Source organism: Narcine bancroftii, chromosome 3, assembly GCF_036971445.1.
Source record: "Narcine bancroftii isolate sNarBan1 chromosome 3, sNarBan1.hap1, whole genome shotgun sequence".
NCBI lineage: Eukaryota > Metazoa > Chordata > Chondrichthyes > Torpediniformes > Narcinidae > Narcine > Narcine bancroftii.
Genome location: NC_091471.1, coordinates 139617515 through 139635286, shown reverse-complemented (window position 1 = coordinate 139635286; position 17772 = coordinate 139617515). Strand labels below are relative to the sequence as shown.

Sequence of the window (17772 nt, the reverse complement as noted above, 5' to 3'; positions counted from 1 at the left end):
AAGGGCAGAAGCTGCTCTTTCTTGCCAGTCCTGATGAAGGATATTAGCCTGAAACATTGACTGTCTGTTGCTTTACATGGATTTTACCTGACCCATTAAGTCCTTCCAACGTTTTGGTGTGTCCATCCTGCTATAAGGTACTCTTCCTGCTGGTGACTCTGTACAACTATGTACAATTAAGTTGTTATATTTTTCAATTGCATTGTTATCCTCCAGAACCAAAAATGCACTGCACACTGATTAACATTATAATCTATAATTTTTTTGTAAAAATTTGGATCTTACCAGTTTGCCAGATAGGGAATTTACTTTGCAGGAAGCACATTTGGAAGCGCATAGTCACACGTTGCACTCCAACAAAATGTTGCCAATTATATCAATTTTGCATCATTATCTCCTTGCTGTTTCTGTGACCTTGTTGGTTGTAAACTGACACAGTTCTGAATTCCTCATTACAATAGTAATTTTATTTCAAATGTGTCTCATTAGCTGTGAAGTGAAGTGAACTGGAAAAGGCAAATATTAACTCTCTTCAATTTTCTAGTTAGACTAAATTTACAGTATTATTACCACAATTCTTGAGTAAAGGGAAATTCTAGCCAGTATGATTCCATATATGCCATTGAACATAAGAAAAGAACTCAGATGATCCCTTAATTACTTAACACTTGAAAGATCAGCTCAGGTTTGATTTCCAACACTTTCCTAAAACGTATAACAGAATTGAGGAATGAACTATGCTGGAGGAAAATTTATTTTTTACCACGAGTAAATACGCCATGAGATTTTTAAAAGAGAAACAATTATATTTTTTTACAGTATTTTTTAGGACAAAAATTCCAAATGTGTTCCATTGCCTCATTATTTAAAGTCTGGTACTGTAAATTTAAATTACTTGATCTCTTCTAGTAGCTCAGCAGAAGTTTGGCAATGAGGAAGTGAAGTTATTCATTTGATTCTCTTTCTCCCAGGAACCTCACTACAAACCCAAAATTGAAGTGGTAGTGATTTAATCCTCTGTTTGGTCACATACTTTATTCAGGAATATTGGACTGTGAGAAATGAACCATTTGATCACTTCGCATTGAGCTTTGCAGTCCCAGTGTTTTCTCCTCTTCAAGTTGTACATAGTGACAGAATAAAACATTGCTTCAATATGTTTGCTTCAACAGAATTTGCTGCAATTTATTGACAGATCATAAAACTCAAGTGTGCTTTTGAACAATTCATGATTATATGCCAGTCTGTTTATTAAAAGGTTTATAATAATCTACCCACCTTAATAATAATGATAGATCATATTCTTCAAATTAATTTAGTTGATACTAAATGCATTGCAAATAACTTAGAGATAAAAATTAGATTAATTTAGAATCTAATAAATAAATAAATTTTAGAAACTTTTCAACTAGAGTCACTTGGAAGCATAATAATAAAATATGAACACTGAATTAGAACACTGAAGACAGAACTATACCTCAAAGGAACAGGCCCTTCAGCCCACTATTTCCTTCCTATTCATGTGCCTGGCTAGACATTGCTCTCATATCTTTTTCTAACATCTACCAGCAGCCTTCACTCTCTGTGGAATAAAAACATGCCTTACACATCTCATTTAAACATTCCTCCCTCACTTTAAACTGCTGCCTTTGACATTTACACCTTGGTGAAAAATACTCTGACTATACCTATACCTGTCATAATTTTGTAAACTCTTATTAGGTTGTCCCACAGCCCACTGATGCATGAGAGAAAACAATCCAAGTGTGCCTAACCTCTTCTTACAATTAATACTCTCCAAATCCAGGCAACGTGAAATACACAAAAGTGCTGGAGAAACTCAATTAGTCGCACAGCATCTAAAAGAAGCAAAGGATTATAACTAACGTTTTGGGCCAGAGTCCTTCTTTGCTTCCTATGGACACTGCGTGACCTACTACATTTCTCTAACACTTTTGTTTATTGCACTACAATCACTGTGTCTGGAGACTTTCTTGTTTTACATCTTATGGATCCCTTTTAGACATCCTTCTTGTAATTTGGTTTCAAAAACTGCGCACAATACTTCAAATGGGGGTTGATCAGTTTTATAGAACTGCAACATGACTCTCCATGCTGATTTTCAATGCCATGATTGATGAAGGCATGCATGCCATATGTTATCTTTATTACCTTATCCACCAGTATTGTCACTTTCAGGGAGCTATGGACTTCCACCCCAAGATCCCTTTGTATGTCAATTCTCTCAAGGCTCTTGCTATTTATTGTATACTTGATATTACATTTGATCTTTGAAAATCCAACATTTCATTCTTATGCAGATTGAACTCCATTTACTGTTCTCCACCCAAATCTCTAACTGATCCATATCCACGTGTACCATTTGACAACCTTTCTCACGATCCACAACACCATCAATATTTGAGTCATTTGGAAACATATTACTAGTTAAAATTTCATCCAGATCATTTTACATATTACAAACTACTGTGGTCCAGCACTGATCCTTGGGAAACACCAATGGTCACATACCATTGAAACCACCCTCCACCACTGCACTCTGTCAACAAAACTAATTTTATATCTAATTTAGCAACTCACCGAGGACTTCATGTAACTTGATCTTCTGAACCATGGTTCCATGAGGAACCTCGTCAAATGCTTTAATTAAAGTCCGTGTATCATTGACCTGTTGTGAAAAAAGGCTAATTTAAATGGATCTGGATTCTTCTTGAGACACAACTTGATTTGCTCCATAACCAATCTCTCAAACCACTTCATCACTGTAGACATAAGTGCCACCCGGCAATAGTCATTGAATCGCTGAAATTTCATCGGGCCCTGGGGACTTATACATTTTGTTTTTTTAAGACCCAACATCTACTTCTCCTTAATATTGACATGCCCTCATGCCCTCTTTCTACTCACATACCATCTTAAGTAATTTCTTACTAACTGCTGACCACCTATGGTATCCTATGTTCTTGGTTGCCCAGATGTTAGAAAGGGATTTACTTAAGTTGATATGTAAGTGGGGAAAAAAAGTTTGAGAACCACTGCCCTAGAACATCAGAATATTCCTCCTTCAGTTCATCACCTTGGTGAATACTGATGCAACGTATTCATTTCAGACCTCGCCAAATTTCCTCTGGCTTCAGGCACAGATTTCTTCCTTTGGTCTTCAGTAGCAAACTCTTAATTTTAGCACATATATAAAATACCTTCAGGATCTCCTTTATTTGTCAAGGACATTGCATGACCCCTTATTATCCCTCCTCATACCTTGTTTAAGCAATTTTCTGCTTGCTTTTTGTATGTCTGCTTTCAGCTTCACAAACCTTACACATGCTCCTTTTTCTTTTTGACTGACATTGCACAACTCAACCTTGTTATCCAAGGTTCTTGAACTTTGCCATCCTTACATTTCATCCTCACAGAGACCTGCTGGTCCTGGACTCCAATCAGCTGGCATTTAAAAGATATCTAAATGTCAGATATGGATTTATCTGCAAGCAGGCACTCTCAATCTATACTTCCAAATGTGCTTGTAATTAGCCTTCCCCCAATTTAACACTTTCACCCGAGGACGGCCTTTTCTTGATTTCAGATTTATTGTCAGATTACGTATATAATGTCACATACTACCTCTGAGATTCTTTTTCCTGTGGGTGAGGCAGAACTGGTAGTGCAAAATAGAACTGTGCCCAGCCATCAGAACAACACACTACCAATGAATAGTGCACTACAACTGCAACTACAGGGAACTATCACAATTGCAGACATTAGCTAAACTTGCTTGACAGAGGGAAGAACTGACAGTTCTGTGCTCCAGAGTTTAGATTTGATAGGGAGGAATATAAGAACAGCAAGAGTGAATGATCAAAATGAAAGTTATAACTGCACTTTGAGAGGACATTTTGGAGGGATGGGTAGAATTTAGGAATAAGAAAGGTGTAGACACTATTTATTATTTATTAACAAATAAAGAACTATAAACATATAACAAATGTATACAAACTGCAATACAAAGAGATTTTTAAAAAAAATCAATGAAGTGCATAAGTTAGAGTTCTTAAATGAGTCCCTGATTGAGTTTGTTGTTGAGGAGTCTGATGGTGGGGGTGGGGGGGGGGGGGGCGGTAGAAGATGTTTCTGAACGTGCTGTGCTATTCATGTGGCACTTATATCTCTTCCTTATGGTAGGAGCATCCTTACGGTAGGAGCAAGAACAGAGCATGTGCTGGGTGGTGTGGACCCTTTCTGACTGCAGGATTCCCTATAGATGCACTCAGTAGTGGGGAAAGTGTGTCCTGTAATATCCTGGGCTGTGTCCACTACCTATTGGAGGGCTTTACACTTTGGGGTATTGGTGTCCCCATACCAGACCATGAAGCAGCTGGTCAGCACTCTTTCTGCCACACATCCTTTGAAATTTGCCAGGGTTTGTGGTATCATACCAATCCTTTTCATATTCCTGAGGAAGTAAAGGCATTGATGTGCTTTCTTCACAATGTCTTCAGTGTGTTTGGTCCAGGAAAGATCTTCCGAGATAGTTACTCCCAAGAACATAAATTTGCTCACCCTCTCCACCTCTGATTCCCCAATGTCAACAATAATCTCCGTAGTTTTGGTGACATTGAGTGCAAGGTGGTTGTTGGTGCTCCATTCAGTCAAGTTTCCAATCAACATCCTGTATGGTGACTCATCACTTTTCTTTATATAACCCACTACCATGGTATCGTCAGTAAATTTGTAAATGGTGTTATTGTTGTATCGAGCTACACAGTTGTAAGTATAAAGTGAATAGAGCAGGAGGCTAAGAACACTCTTAGCCTGGTTCTGACGGAGATTGTAGAGGAGATGTTCGTAACAATCTTCACTGATTATGGCCTGGAAGTGAGGACATTCATGATCCAATTACACAGTGGGGTGTTGAGTACCATGTCTTGGAGTTTGCTGATTGATAGCTATCTAAAAAATTATGAAATTAGGGTCACTGTCCCTAAAATACTTTTGCACTGAAGCATTGTTCATCTGGCTAGGCTTATTTGCCAATGTAAATTCTCGTGTGGGCCCTTCCCTATTTGGACCATCAACAAGTTGCTTCAAGAACCCCTCCTGGAAGCAGTTGATAAATTCTGCTCCATCACAGCCACAGTCAATATTTGGGATCTGCCTGTATATCTGTAAAATTCTGGTTGCTATTGGGAGTTCTATTGCATAACCTCATCATAGTGACTTCACCTTTCTTATTCCTAAATTCTACCCATCCCTCCAAAATGTCCTCTCAAAGTGCAGTTATAACTTTCATTTTGATCATTCACTCTTGCTGTTCTTATATTCCTCCCTATCAAATCTAAACTCTGGAGCACAGAGCTGTCAGTTCTTCCCTCTGTCAAGCAAGTTTAGCTAATGTCTGCAATTGTGATAGTTCCCTGTAGTTGCAGTTGTAGTGCACTATTCATTGATAGTGTGTTGTTCTGATGGCTGGTCCCGCCTCCCGGCTCCACTCCCGTCTTCTCATTTATAACCCTGGTTTCCAGCCTAAACTCAGAAAGCTTCTAAAGACTACTATGAGACCCTACCCTTAGTTATAAGCTAATAAAAGCATTGGTTCTCCCTCCAGTTGTGAGAGCTTTTATTCATGCTACAGTACTAATCCAGGGTCTAAGTTAATTTGCCTTACCAGTTGTGCTCCTTGCATTAAAATAAATACATTTCAGGCCATTTTCATTAAACTAGACCTGCCTGTCCTTGCTATTAGATAAACTTAAGCTAACTTCCATCTCCATTGCATTTATTTCCAAAATGAGGTCTTCCAGTTTGCATCAGCTGAAATGTCAGCGTTCTTCTACAAACATGGCTTCCCCTCCATTAGCATACACAAGACAGGAACTTAAACACATGCTCTCGGTTCCCTGCACCAATGGGGTGGGGGGGGGGGGAACGGGGGGAGCTCAATGCTAAATAGAACCAAACAATATTACTGTCCCGCTCTTTTCAACACTTGTATGGGTTTTTTCATATGGTAACAAAAATTAACATGCATTTTAAATATTGCCAGTGAATTATGAAGTCTTAATGCAAGTTATTTAAACTATTCTGAATAATCATGGAATTTAATGGAATATTTTCATTCCTTTACTGCATGACTTTGATGCTAAAAATAAAATATTTAGAAATGTCCCAAGTCCTTTATAAAATTACCTATGCAATTTCTGCATTTTTTTCACCATACATTAATTGCTCACATTTTCTCTTCGACCCATTGTCACTTAATGAAGACCTTGGCTTTGGAAAGTACAATATATGTTCCTTCATAACTTTCCTGTATGATTTTAAACACTAAAAAAATCACTCTCTGTGCCCTCTTATACTTCCATTGCTATAATCCAACATGGTGCTTTGATTTCTTTGCCAATTCCCTTTAATGTATGTTTTCTGGTTACCAATATAAATGCCATCAAAAGCACTTTCTTCTGATATATTGCATGAAACTATTTCAAGATTTTCAATAGCATTATCAAACTTTCTCTGGAACAAATAGAGTAACTTCAGTTTCTCTAGTAACTGTATACTTTCATCCCTGCATTATTCTAGTAAATTTTCTCTGCACTTTTACTAAAGCTTAATCTCCTTCATAAAGTTTGACCTTCAATATTGGCTGTGGTATCCCTCAAGGCTTAGTATAACTTCCATGTACTGTGCACTCTATTGTCAGGCAATGCTCATGCCTTTAAAATAAGCTTTCTCAGCCTGCCTTACCTCATCAAAGATTAGTTACACATGCCTTGTTATTCATGCACACCCTTTCAAATTATACCACCACATTTATACAGCCCCTTTTCATTCTCCCTTTCAAAACACACCACTTTAAACTTGCATTCCCGCAATGATTAAATTGATTCATAATTGTTTTGCCTGAACTTTGTAGATATACAGCATTCCATCAACCCCGCTGAGTGCCACTAATTATTTTAAATATCTACAAAATAAAAGCCTGAATCTATTCTTTTTAAGTTTGGTAAATTAAAAAAAATATCTTAGCTCTGCTTTGATACTTAGGCAGCCTTTTCTGCAGGACAGGTTCCATTGTTCTTAATTTTACATGTTTTGCCTAATCTTTATTTTTAAATTTATTTAATTTAATTTGTAGATGCAGTATGCTAACAAAAACACAGAAGTGCTGGAGGAACTTAGCAGGTCATGCATGTCCATAGGAGGTAAGGATATATAACCAAAGTTTTGTGCCTCAGCCCTTCTTCAAAGTGTGAACAAAATGCAGGTAGGCACTTGATTAAAAAGGCTGGGTGAAAGGAAGAAAGGACAGGGGGAGGAGCACATGGCAACAGGCATAGGGCAGATCAGCAGGAAAGGTGAGAATTGATCATGGGAGGGGTGGATCTATTAATGTAGAGATGGAGGAAAGGAGATAGAAATGGAGAGAGAGAGAGAGAGAGAGAGAGAGAGACAGACAGAGACAGAGACAGACAGAGATAGAGGAAAGGCGACATGGGGATAAGCCAACGGAAGTTGAAGGTTGATGTCAATGCCATCTGGTTGGAGGGTGCCTAGATAAAATATGAGGTGTTGATCCTCCAATTTGCAGTTTGGCAGTGGACAAGATCATGGGCTGACATATCAGCATGGGAATGGTGCAGGGAATTGAAATGGGTTGCCATTTGGAGATTCCTTCTATTGCAACGGACAGAGCAAAGGTGCTCAATGAAACAATCTTCCAGTCTGTGTTCATATCTCCAAAAAGAGGAGGCCACAATGGGAGCATTGGATGCAGATGAAGACCCCTTTCAGATTCACAAGTGAGGTGGGGTTTCACTTGGAAGGACTTTCATTTGGTTGTTCGGCGTGGTAACAAGCACTTCCAACCCACAAGCCTATGTGCACAAATTCACCAATTAACCTACAAACCCTGTTCATTTTTGGAGGATGGGAGGAAGCAGGACCTGGAGGAAACCCACGCAGATACAAGGAGAATGGACAAACTCCTAACAGGCAGCATTATATTTGAACCCGGATGATTGGCGCTGTGACAGGGTTGTTATAATTTTCTCCTATAATTTTGGCATAAGCACAGCAAAATCTATCAACTGCCAGAGACCTACAGTAGAAGTCTCTGATGCATCATTTTCAGCATCACTGATTACTTATACTCCTGAAATATAAGTGCTTGGCTTTTCTGGTTGCCAGGGAAATTTTCTATTGGCAAATAACTTCTTCTTGTTTGTAACCAGCAGTTACATAAATCCCCAGCTCCCTTTGGTCCTGTTTTGTATTTAATTGTGCATCTAATAATTTACTTGAATTTGTTGATTAAATGAATTGAAGCAAATTAATTAAATTGATCCAAGTTGATGAAATTATGACAATGAACTTAATTACTTTTCTTAGTCTTAAAATATCTTCATGAAATAAAATTCTCTGTCATTTTGTCTGTAAGTATACTGTTTTCAGAAATTAAAACCTTCATTGACTATTTTTAAGAGACTGAAATGTTCAAACATTTCATTCTTATTAATTGTACTACTACTTTTGTCCTTCAGAACATAGAAATAGAATATTACAGCTCACTACAGGTCATTTGGCCCATGATGTTGGGCCGACCTCAATAAACCTACTCAACAAGCTAAACTGTCCTTAGTTGACACACATAACCCTCTATTTTTCTTGTAATCATGTACCTGTCTAAGTCTTTTAAATGTCTTTATTGTACTAGCCTCCAGGCACCTTCTATGTGTAAAAAATCTTACTCCTGCATCTCCCCTAAACATTCTTCCCCTCGCCTTGTACAGATGTCCTCTGGTTACTAGTCTCACCCTGGGAATAAAGTGCTGTTGTCCACCCTCTCAATGCCTCTCAGAATCTTGTAGACCTCTATTAAATTCACCTCTCATCCATCTTTGCTTCAAAGTAAAAAGCCCTAGCTCTGTTAACCTTGCCTCAGAAAACACTTTTTCCAATCTAGGCAATGGCCTGATAAATGTCATCTGCACCCTCTCCATAGCTTATAGATCCTTCTTGCAGTGTGAGGCGATCAGAACTGAAAACAATTTTTTTTTTGTTTTTTTTTAAATTTTTTATTTTTCACACCATAAATCACGTTAGCCATGATATACACTTTTTCTTTTTCACACATATACAGTGACTTTTTCTCCCCCCCCCTCCCTCCTCCCAAGCCACCCCCCCACCCCCCCCTCATCCATTTTAGGTATACAATCTAGGTTGCATTAAGCCAGTCAGACAATGTTGTCATTCAACAAAAATACACCAGAAATTCTACTGAGTCCATTCTTTTCTTTTCTTCTCCTTCCATCAACTTAGGTAATGTTTGTTCCCGGTAGGTTTTCGCTATTGTATTTAATGTAAGGCTCCCATACTTGTTCGAATATTTCAATATTATTTCTTAAACTATATGTTATTTTTTCTAATGGAAGTATCGTCTAACCAGAGCTTAATCTATAACAAAAGATTGATGAAGCTGCAGCATTACCTCACAACCCTTGAACTTAATCCCACAATGAATGAAGGCCAGCATACCATAAGCCTTCTTAACTACCTATCAACCTGTGTGGCAACCTTGAGACATCCATGATTTGGGCCCTAAGGGCCCTCTGTTCTTACAAACTTTAAAGACTCTTACCATTAACCATGTACTCTGCTTTCAAGTTTGGCCCTGGCTACACCTTCTTCAACTTCCTCCCATCAAGAAGATTCACAAGGGTGAGACCACACACCACCACATTTCGTGACAGATTCTTTCCTGCCATTATCAGACTTGTGAATGAAATCCAAAATAGTACAATTATATTGTATTTTCTTTGTACTAATTGACCTCTCTGTGTAACTCTCCACTTTCCTACTTTTGTACAGTGTTTTACTTGTATTAAGTATGAGATGGCTACTGGTCTGCTCACAAAACAGCCTCTATCTATGCGACATTAAACAACCTATTCTTTATCAAAGGAATCTTTGGCCTGAAATGTGAATTGTATTTCTCTGTCCACAGTTGCCGGTGACTTGCTGAATGTTTCCAGTATTTTCTGGTTTTATTTTGGCAACATTGTCTCATTTTTTAATTTAATTTACTATTTTTCATTTACAAATATTTATATGTTTGGTATCCCTCAAAAAAAGTTTTGTGATTGTTTTTTCCGATGATGTTCTATTCCAATATCATTAGAAAATTGAGAACCTCTCCTTTTTCTTATTTTGTGATGATGTTAGTGTATTAATCTGGTATTTCTGGAACAATTTGAATTGAAGAGGATTTTTTGTATAAGAGTATATTACAAATATTTAATGTAATGCTCTTCACATGATAGAGAATATAATGGTCTTGTAGATGTTTAAGAGGCAGGATCAGGAGCCTATTACATTTAGGACATAATTGAAAGAAAAAAAAGAAAGGTTGAAGTTGGAGATTGCAACTGGACTCAGAAAATGTGAATATTTAATATGCACCTGAAATTTGGGTGGCCATGTCAGGATGATAATTGTACCCTTCCGCTTGTATAGCACGTTAGTTTACGTTCATTAGACACACCTTCAGGAGTCATTGCCACCAGTTCCAACTATGTGCCATTGGCTTAAGCTATGAGGGAAGATATTAAAGCTTCATAGCTATTAAGCTATGATTATAATCATTGCACAGATTTCAGGTTAGAGAAACTATGGAGTAAGGAATGAATGGCAGTTACTGAAATGATCAACATTGTCTTTAATGAAAATTAAGGCTTGTTGAATGATCCTGCATGCGGCTCTGGTCCAGATTTATGCATGGTCTAATTACGAAAAATGTTATTGCACTCTTGACATAGTGATGGAATGAGTGGAGGATATCAGTTAGGCAGAGGGGGGGTGGGAGTATAAAGATGGTAGAAAGAGGGGTGAAGAGAATCAGGCTATTGGGGTCAGATTGGATACTGGGGCAGTGGCAAAGTTTGGAATGAAGTTATGGACACAGGCAGGATAGACTAGTCATGGCTTTAAGTCTCCCTTCAGCAGGTGGCAGATCTCACTGACCAAGTCCTTGGAAAACCTTTGCCTTTTGAAATGTTGTGTCTCCATCAAAATACAAACAATCCATAAATAAAATACACAACCTCTGTTCCCTGAAGAATCTTGGATGTAGCACCATGGCCTGATCTTTTTTTCACTTTCACTTCACTAATTTACAACCTTTGCCTACAACTTTTCATCCTCTCCTCCTATCTGAGAGCCCCTCTTGGATCTCAGACTTCTTATCTTCCATAAGAATGACACCCTACAGTTTAACAAAATATCCATATCTCCACTTCAATACCAAATAATCTGTAGATAGTTGAGATGTTTTTAACAAAACCTCATTTTCTTTATCTCTGGTTTCTTTGATAGGAGAATTATTTCTAATATTTTCACTCTGGGATTTCTATATGATGGTTATACTATGTAGACTTGGACATACATTTTAATAGTTTCATTTCTATTATCCTTATGCTGTGTATATTATGAAATGTTAAAAAGATTGAAAGAGAAGGAAAACCTCATCAATGGTAGTGCTGGTGGTGAGGAATGGAGGCATCCTCTGGCTGAGTCCAGTTCTGTGAATGGTTCATAATGGTATTAGCTGAATAGAAGGAACCCATTTTGGACCTTGAATATATATGAGCTTGTAGAGAGGGTGAGGAGGTAGTGATATGATCTTCTGCGATGTTAGTTTTTTTAAATTATGCTTTAAATCACCAGTTTTATTCCCATTTGAATTTTACCATTCAACTACTGTCAGGATTGCATTCCTGAAATCTGTTGCTGTTTGGAATATCAGAAATGGAAGTAGTCTATGTGGTGTAGTCTATGTGGCTCCTTGAGCCTCTTCTACCACTCAATAAAATTTCTGATGATTTGATAACTCTATCTTTGGCATAATTCTTGATTTCCTTAAATTCCAGTATAGTATTTTTCAGGTTAATTCCTTATGAATGGACATTAACACCTCAGCGTTAGACCAGAGTCTAGAAATGTTTAGAAGAATGTCAAAGTATACTTGTATACTGCAATCAGTTAGTTCGGATTCTGTTCTCTTAGTTTTGATTGAAGACTGTTCTCTATATGTTACGGTTTGACATTGTTTATTCTTAGTTTTAATATCACATCACTAAATTGTGAGTTAAGAATAGTAATTGTGATCTTTTTCAAACAAAGGTCCTTTAGTATGCTTCGGTTTTCTTTTGATTTGAGTCTTCCTTTGGGATGTAATTTTGCCTTCCTAGATTCTCAACATTTGCTGAATATAAAAGATGATACTCCACGTCTTGTGTCTTTTACTGAATTAAGGCAATGCTTCTATGACAACATCATACTTTTTGATCAAACATCTCCTTAAATGTATTCGCCTAAGTGCTTTCTATAGAGGCATGTTGCAGCCTACAGGACTTTCTATTTTATTCTCCAATTTCAGGTAACTCACACTTTCTTTTGTTTATATCAAAACTGCCCATTTCTACCTTTCAACATTTTGGTCATCTTTTCTTATTCTATTATTATTGTTTGGTTTGCCAGACAGCCTTTCCATTATGGCAAAGAAGCACAATCTTTTGGTAACTGCGGCAAGCAATGAGAAACTGGAGGGACTCAACAGGACTTACTTGGTGAAAGGGCCCTTTTTTAAAGCTGTATCTGTCTATGATGTAGCTCAGAACTTGTGACCTGCTGGGCAGCAATGATCCCTGCCTTGCTTTATGCTTCTGAGACTTGGGCTGGTGGACATTTCAAGGCACTGGAAACAAAAGGGAAAGCTATTTCTGCCAAATTCTTGAAATCCACTGGAAGAATAAGAAAACAAAGTTATTGCCATCACTTAGGGCAACAATGATACCCTGTATAGTTTATACTGGTTCATTTGGGCATATCATTAACATGCCTGTCCCATATTTCTGGAATAGAAATTCTACTCTGAGCTCTGTCATGGGAATAGATGACCAGGCAGAGGGAAAAAAAAACAAAGACATACTCTAAGACTTCTTTCAAATGATGCATGAGGGTTTATTATCAAATAAATAAATACAATGTACAGATGAAATGAAAATCTTACTTGCTGCAGTTTCCCAGTGGCATAAAACATATTAAGTAATGAAATATCACCACTGACTCTTGGGAACCCTTGGAACATAAAAGCAGAGTTTATGCATGGATGAACCCAGACTCCCTGGTGAATCAGTGAAAGGATTTCTCTTCTCGAACTACCTCCCCACTCCACCTGTTAGGCACCACCTGCCCAATCTGTGGAAGAATCTGTGGTGCCCAAATTGGTCTCATTAGTCACATCAGAATCCACAAATCTGGTGTGGAAGTAAGTCATTCTCAATCATTGGGGACAGATCAAGAAGAAGAAATAGCACTTTTAACCATTTCACTGCATTAAGGTATTATGTAAATGCAAATTGCTGTTGGATTTACCTCATTCGATCATTTCCAAAGACCACATACCTTTTCATGAGTCTGACCACACCACTCTTCAATTTTAAAGTGTATTAGATTATCAATGTGCCTCTACCTATTTGATGCATAATTTATTATAGTACCTAGCCAGGTTAACTGCAGAATAGTCAAAGTTATTGATCAACAAGAAAGTTGGAAGGCACAGTTAGCATAGCAGTTAGTACAACACTATTACAGCGACAATGACGCAGATTTGAATCTGGTGCTGTCTTTAAGGAGTTTGTATGTTCTCCCCATATCTGTGTGGATTTTCTCTAGGTGCTTTGGTTTCCTCCCACCCTCTAAAACCGTACGGGGCTTGTAGGTTAATTGCTGTTTTTGGGAAGCACAGGCTCATGGGCCAGAAGACCCTGTTACCATGCTGTAGCTCTTAATTGAAAAATAAATTAAATTGAAATGAACTTATATCAATTCCCTTAATCTTCCAAGTATGCTTATTAGTACTGATGGCTATTATAGTCACTCTGCTTCAACTTCCATAACTTTTCACGTTATCTGTCAATTTTTTCTCATAAAGCCTATTCCTTTACTTCACATTAGGATTTGTCATCTCTTCAACATCCACAATCTTAGGTTTCTTACTGGTAGAAATACCTCCTCATCAATAATGTTATTGAATCTCTTTATAAGCTTTTATTTTTATTTCTCTCACTCCAATATTTTTTGATTTCCTCATTTTTCTGGTCCTAGCATTTCCAGTCTTGTCCAATCCCTGAAAGTTATTTCAAGTGATTATTTCCTATTTCGCCATATTGTTTTTCCTGTTTTTTTGTTATAGAATCTTTTATGAAATAAGTTTATCCTTTCACTGTCATATTGTCAACATTTTCTTTATATAGATAATACAAATGGGTCTCTTTTCACAGACACTAGCTGATGTTATTTTATTTTCATTTTCTGTGTAGTTTTAGATTTTCTTACTTTATTTTTTCTCTCTTTGATTTTATTCTATTTATTTCTGCTGTATATTTTTTGATTTTCACATTCTTTATGCAATGACATCAGGCCCAGATTGTTGAATGCCTATCAGAATCTGTGGCTTCCCTTTTTTATTTTAAATTTTTTATTTTTCACACTATAAACCTTATTGACCAAGATACATACAGACATTTTTCTTCTTAAATATACAGTGTCGTTTTCTCCCCCTTTTTCCCCCTCCCTTCCCTCCCTCACCTCCTTCCCTATTTATTTGAAGTTCAATCTATAAGATACATTAAACCCGTTAAACAATGTTGTCACTTAATAAAAATAAACAAGAAATTTTACTGAGTCAGTTCTTTTCATTATCTTCTCCTTCTGTCATCCTTTCTTGAAGTCATCTTCCAGAATATCTTTTTTTTAACAATTATTTTATTTGATAGCACTATTGGAAGGCCAGACTAACATTACTGTAGTTCAATGACTTGAAATTTCGATCTGCTTCTCCCTCCATGGATGCAGCCTAACCTCCTGATTACTTCCATCTCTTTCTGTATTTATGTCCTTCTTGTTGAAGTCATCCATCAGTGCCGGAACTGGTAGCCTATTGCTCCATTCAGATCAACTGCAAACTATTACCAGTGGGGCCATTAGGGGCCTTGTGTTTTCTTTTCATTACTGACGGTTTACTTGCTAAATCACAAATAATTAAATAAAATTTTCCACTGACTTGTTGAAACCAATGAGCGCGTACACACACACACACACACACACACACACACACACACACACACACACACACACACACACACACACACACACACACACACACACACACACACACACACACACACACACACACACACACACACTCACCAAACTGCATCATTGTTAATATTTCAGACACAATAAACTCAACAGTGTTATGTAAGTTGAACTAGTTGACAGTTAGTGAACATGTCATAATATTCCATGTCATTTACATCAAGCTGATTAAATTTAGAAAGATTACATTGACATCACTGTGTCCCTTTTGTGAAGTCAGTGATTTGTCCTCATCACAAATCTGATTCATTTCAATTTGATTCCAGTGGAACAAAGTAAGAATTCCACCGGAGCAACTTGAACCTGATTCCAATTATTCTCTAGCCATGTAACCCTATACAGCCCCTTAATAAAATATACCGGCAAGAATGGCTGTTAAAATGAAAGTTTAATGAAGAAAAACATAACTAAAATGAAATGAAAAGTATCTGAAATTCTATACTTTGCTGGAAACTGGCAAAGTTACAGTGGTGGTAATTCCGGTAGATTGAAATTGACTCCTCCAGTGCTAACAGACACTTTATTCACAAAAAAGAATAGAGGTTTTGTGGACTAAAGAGTTTGAAATCACATGACAATCTTCAATCTATATTCAAATTTAAATATTGCTGGTAACACTGAGAATTCTTTGAAGTTTGGATTTCTAACCAATGTTTACAGATTTCTCCTAATTTGTTTTAAAAAATGAAGATGTTTGCACTGTCAGGGAGGTACATGTTTTCCATCATATCTCCATATACCTGTTCTTAAATTCTGATTTACATTGCTGTGCAAGGACAAAGCCACAGGATATCAGCAAGTGTGTAAATTTTAACATCGTTAAGCTTGCGTGTGCATTCTTCAGAGAACTAAATTGGAGAAAGCCAATTTTTTTGGAATTGAGAAAGGATCTAGGAAGAGTGGATTGGGATATGTTGTTTTCTGGTAAGGATGTGTTCAGTAGGAGTCACGTGATGTTGAATAGAGTGTAAGAGCAAAAAAACAGAGCTCCATGGAATACAAAGTGAATCCAAGAAAAAAAAGGCCAAAAAAGTTTCAAAAGTGAAAAAAAACAAGAAGCAAATAAACATTAAACCAATGGAGAAGAAGGATAAGAAGACTACCTTAAAATAAATCCCGACTCCATGATCAAGAGCAGCAGCCTCATGCTGGTGAAGATGGTGGAGCCTGCCTGAGGTATCTGGGGGGTGGCAAAGAAGAGGATGGAGTCACGACCCACCCCGTAAGCAGATGGACTACTTGGATCACCCGTTTGAGATCCCAGAGGTGCCAGGTTACCTGCGCTGATGGACTCGGAAAAGAGTGCAGGCACTGTTACAGAGGAGACGATGCTTTCACTGCAAGGTGAGCCCTGTGTGTGGAGGGAATGAAAGGCCGAAGATGGCGTTGGCACCAGGAGCAACAGAGGAGTGAAGGGAGGCATGGGCAACATCAACCCCATGCCAAAAGACCAAAGATGCTAGCAACACCACAAAAGCAACCCACCTGCAAAACAGGGTGAATCCCATGAACAGCAGCACTGTGGATGACTCCAAGCCAGCAGTAGGGGCGCAGGGCAGCAGCAGCATGGGAAGCAACACAGATGAAGAAGATGGCCTGAAACCACTGACAGAGAGAAGAAAAACAGGACAAAAAGAAAGAGAGAGATTTGAATATTTCATGAAGGACATAAAAGAAATGATGGAGAGTGTGGAGGCTTCAAAAAGTAGAATAAAGGAAGTTTTAAAAGACCGATCAATGGAAATGGGATAGGTCAGGAAGGCTGTTGGAGAATTGTCAGGGAGGGTGACAATGGAAGAAGAAAGAGTTGAAGAGTGTGGAAAGACTGGAAAGTGACAGGGATGTCTGGGTAATGGAGAAAGAAAAAAACTAGGCATGAAAATCTAAGTTAAATAAATAATATATAAATTGGGGTAAAAGAGGAGAGAGAAGGGAGGGACATGATAATGCTTTTTAGGGAATGGATCCCAGAGATATTGGGGAAAGAAAGAATAGAGGGGTACCTTTAGATAGAAAGGGCTCATCGATCTCCCTTTCCCAAAGCCAGGTCTGGGACAGAGACCTCGCTCTGTCTAGATTAGACTCATGAAATACAAGGAAATACCAGGAAATACCAGGATAGGGAAAAAAAAATCCTTTTCATGATAGCTTTGGGGGCAAGAGGGGTGGCCCTGCAGAATTTGAAGGGAGTAAAATCCTCTTTTGCCCAGACATAAGCACGGTGCTCTTTAAAAAGTGCAGACTTTGACCCAGTTAAAAAATCTTAAGAAATAATGGAATTGGATCTACTTTATTGTGTCCAGCAACCCTGAAGGTATTTTTATCTGGGCATGGAAATAAATTTTTAACAGAGGCCAAGGAGGCACTAAAATATGCAAATACTCTGGTTGCCACCCAAAAAAAACCCTGAGGGAGATGGCGAGAGAAAGGCAAAAGTCCTTGTAAATAATTGGTTGTAAATAATATAAATATTTAAAAAAATAAATATTACACTTTGTTTATCAAAAATGTTAAAATTTTTTAAAAAGAAAATGT

The 17772-nt window shown here is 37.7% G+C and overlaps 1 long non-coding RNA gene across 4 annotated transcripts in view; it reads right to left on the bottom strand.

The window, feature by feature from the left end:
* Nucleotides 1-15185, bottom strand: part of LOC138756246 (uncharacterized) — a 42701-nt gene extending 27516 nt beyond the window's left edge. Inside the window, exons 1-4 of one of the 4 annotated variants that reach the window (XR_011352902.1) lie at nt 14761-15185; nt 12642-12818; nt 2602-2689; nt 286-506 (exon numbers count right to left, since the gene is read on the bottom strand). This is a non-coding gene — a long non-coding RNA (uncharacterized lncRNA). Of the gene's footprint in view, nt 1-285; nt 507-852; nt 1115-1483; nt 1583-2601; nt 2690-12641; nt 12819-14760 lie in introns of those variants that run through there. The other 3 variants (XR_011352903.1, XR_011352905.1, XR_011352904.1) reach the window with 3 other exon arrangements.
* Between the last annotated feature and the right edge of the window lie 2587 nt (nt 15186-17772).